We start from the raw sequence: 4,529 nt of genomic DNA, 5'->3' as shown, positions 1-4,529 counted from the left end.
AATGTCAGCGGTACGAGTTCTCACCATCTGTGAGAGAATAGAAGAGGGAAATTTAGTACTCTAAGCACTACACGACAGCAAATGAATAAAGAGTAGTCTTTCCTAATACCCTATAGCCTCTCGAAGATAAATACAGACGTCTCTGTACCGATCAACAAGACTCTATCAGGTTTGCCCATAACTCGTGAGACCTACGTGAACCTAGTGCTCTGATACCATGTTGTCACGACCCATTTTCACAATAGGTCATGAGGGCGCCTGACACCCTTGTCAGGCCAGCCAATTGCGGAAACATTTCTAAAATACTTATGTTGCTTTTAATTAAAATAAGTGAAATAAACACTCAAATTGGAATTTAAACCAGGAGAACTGAATACTGTAATAATATGATTGCACAACCCCAAAATGATCGTCTACCAAAGTGTGTGCTAGAACCTGGTGTCACAAGCTACGGGCAACTAGTAGAATATACATCCAAAAGAATACCACACTACCCTACTGTCTGGATCCGAGTAGACAGAAAATAACAATACAAAAGAAGACTTCTTCGGCTGCGGATCGACATGGAAGGAAAGCAGCTCACCGTAGAAGTCCCAAGCCTGCTCACGAATACGCACCAGGGAAATAACCGGATCCATCTGCCTCAGACCCTGTACATTTAAGTACAGAAGCGTAGCATGAGTACATAGACAATATGTACCCAGTGAGTATCCCGCCTAATCTCGAAGAAGTAGAGACGAGAGGTCGACTTGATACTCACTAGGGTCAGATAATATTATGAGTATAAGTTTAACAATGAAATCTTTAATAGGCAGCAGATACAACAAGGCATGTAAGTCATATTCTCGCTAGGATTCCGATTAACCAATTACTACAGTTACAATTATCAATGCATTTCGGGCCCTAGAAAGCAGTACTAACATTTAACGATCTCAGGCAAAGCTATATAAGCATGCGCAAATATGCCGAGGCGACGGCCCGATCCAACAGAAATAAACTGTGCACTTGCTGAGGGTCGACGGCGCGCCTATTGATGCATCTATTCTTTTCCTCGAGGACGAGCAAAAATTCAAGTGTGGGGGTATTTGATGGATATAAATTATTCATATATTTTAATATAAAAATATAATATTTTAGATATAAAACATGACCAATTTATATCCTATTCTCGCACTTTTCTAACAATTCTCGCAGAAAAAAGAATACATGGAAAAACAGAAAAGAAAGAACCTACAGCTCAAGAAAAAATGATGCATCCGTGACAATTTTATCTAAGACTAAACAAAGTCAAGAGACACAAAAGTTATGGCATTTCAAGACAAATTGCCATATCAATTTCTCATCAAGGCCATATGATATATTAATATTATATTACAATTTCTCACCAAAGCCTTGTAGGAATTTTCCTATAAATAGCCATATATTTGTAGAAGAAAATCATCCCACTTTGTATCCAATTTCCTATCTAGGTTTCTAAAGAGAAAGAGAAATCTTGGTCTCTTTCTCCAGTCTTTCTCTTTGTAGTAAAAATATTCTTAGTTTTTTGAAAGTATTTTTGGCTTTTCTTACTTCATAATGGAGTAATTTCTTTTTGTTGGGATAGTTGATGAAGCTTGATATAATTATAATACTATCTCAGTTTCAGTACATTCTTGGCCTGAAACTCTATTTACATTTCATACTGTGCTGGAATGATAATTTTATTATCATTATTATCACATCTACATATTTTATATCTAAATTATTCTTATATTAGTTTTGTAATTCTCACGGAGCAAAATTAATATATAATAATAGATGAATAGAATATTAGAGTGAAAGTAATTTTTGGTAAGATTATTATTCCAGGTCTGTAATCTTGCTTTCCTCAGTTTTAATTCTCACAGAGAAAATGTTGAAGGCTTTTCTAGTAAAAATATTCTCACGAAGTTTTTACTTCACTTGAGCACAGAATATTAGAATTAAAGTAATTTTCAGTAAGATTATTATTTTAAGTCTGTAAGCTTGCTTTTCTCAGTTTTAAATCTCACGGAGGAATTGTTGAAGGCAAGATTATTGATTTTCTAGTAAAAATATTCTCACGAAGTTTTTACTATGCTTTAGCACAATTCAGGCAAGATATTTCAGTTTAGCCGTCACTAGTTTTAATGTAACGACCCGACCGGTCGTTTTGAGAATTTAAGCTCCATTCAACGGCGTAAGGTCTGGAACAACTTCTTAATATGATTATCGACTTGCGTGCATGGTTGAATTCAGTTAACGGATGATTTAGAGTCAAATTGGAAGAAGGAATCTAGTTTTGGGAGTTTAAGCGGTAAAAATTTGACCGGAATTGGACTTTTGAGTAAATGTGCCACGACCCATTTTCACAATAGGTCATGAGGGCGCCTGACACCCTTGTCAGGCAAGCCAATTGCAGAAACATTTCTAAAATACTTATGTTACTTTTAATTAAAATAAGTGAAATAAACAGTCAAATTGGAATTTAAACCAGGAGAACTTAATACCGTAATAATATGATTACACAACCCCAAAATGATCGTCTACCAAAGTGTGTGCCAGAACCTGGTGTCACAAGCTACGGGCAACTAGTAGAATATACATCCAAAAGAATACCACACTACCCTACTGTCTGGATCCGAATAGACAGAAAATAACAATACAAAAGAAAGACTTCTTCGGCTGCGGATCGACATGGAAGGAAAACAGCTCACCGTAGAAGTCCCAAGCCTGCTCACGAATGCACACCAGGGAAATAACCGGATCCACCTGCCTCAGACCCTGTACATTTAAGTACAGAAGCGTAGCATGAGTATATAGACAATATGTACCCAGTGATTATCCCGCCTAATCTCGAAGAAGTAGAGACGAGAGGTCGACTTGATACTCACTAGGGTCAGATAATATTATGAGTATAAGTTTAACAATGAAATCTTTAATAGGCAGCAGTTACAATAAGGCATGTAAGTCATATTCTCGCTAGGATTCCGATTAATCAATTACTACAGTTACAATTATCAATGCATTTCGGGCCATCGAAAGCAGTACTAACATTTAACGATCTTAGGCAAAGCTATATAAGCATGCGCAAATATGCCGAGGCGACGGCCCGATCCAACAGAAATAAACTGTGCACTTGCCGAGGGTCGACGGCGCGCCTATAGATGCATCTATTCATACCGAGGCGATCGGCCCGATCCACAAATATACAAGTACGTCCTTAATCCCTTTTTAAATCTCTAGAATATCCTAGGTGCTCATAGTAACAAGATAATATAGGGAGTCATGTAAAATAAGCATGATGTGGGTCCTAAACTACCCGGACCATTAACATAGTAGTAGCTACGCACGGACTCTCGTCATCTAGCGCGTGCGTAGCCCCCGCATTTAGCAACAATTACTCAAGTATTAATCCTATGGGGACAGTTCCCTCTTACAAGGTTAGAAATGAGACTCACCTCGCTCCAAAGCGCGCTCCCAATATCGAGAACAAGCCCAAGCTCTTATTTCGAAGCCGAACGAGCACAAACTAGTTAAAATAGGTAAGAACTAGTCAATAAAGGCTTAAAATGTCGAATTCTAACTATTTAAGTTATTCCCCAACCTTTTCCACAAGTTTTCTAAATTCCAACCCCGGGCCCACGTGCCCGGATTCCGAGATTTTTCGAAGAAAATTGTTCTCTACAACCTAAGGATCAATAATATATGATTTCTACTCCATTTCATAACAAATTTCATGCTTAAATCTTAGTTTTATTAAAACCCTAGGTCTAGCTCTAACCCCTTTGATTTTCCTAATTTCTTGATGTTAAATCTACCTAATATACATGTATTTAAACTAAGGATGAATGAAAATAACTTACCTCACAATGTTATGTTGAAATCCCTCTTTGGAAGCTCTCAAATCGCCCAAGTGTAGTGTAAAAATGAAATAAATGCTCTTAAGTCCCGTTTTTAAAACCCTTCCCAGCTCTCTGATGTCGCAATTGCGACACAGGGCTCGCAATTGCGATATCGCAATCGCGACATCTCAATCGCAAATGCGAACAACCCCTCCCCCTGCCTCGATCGCAAAAGCGAAGGGAGTTCCGCAAATGCGAACCCCCTGGTTTCGCAAATGCAAAGCATATGGTCGCAATTGCGACTCCTGCCCAGCCACCCCAGCTTCGCAAATGCGATGACCAACTCGCAATTGCGAGACCTACAGCAGGGATCAAAAAATACCAGAAAACTGGTATGTTTTCTCAACTCCAACTATGCTCGAATCTCACCCGAGCCCTCGGGGCTCCACTCCGAACACTCACACCAGTCCTACAACCATGTGCAAACTTGCTGAAGCAATCAAGTCGCATAATTAACACCTAAAACCATGGATTTACTTCAAAAATGCATGGAATCCTCAAGAACACCTAAATTCCTAACTTTTCAACCAAACATCCGAATCACGTCAAATCAATCCCGTTTCTCACCAAATTTCACAGACAAGACTAAAATATTATATCGAACCTGCACCGGGCTCCGGAACCAAC

This window comes from Nicotiana attenuata, unplaced genomic scaffold, assembly GCF_001879085.1.
Source record: "Nicotiana attenuata strain UT unplaced genomic scaffold, NIATTr2, whole genome shotgun sequence".
Lineage (NCBI taxonomy): Eukaryota > Viridiplantae > Streptophyta > Magnoliopsida > Solanales > Solanaceae > Nicotiana > Nicotiana attenuata.
This window is presented reverse-complemented; position numbering follows the sequence as displayed.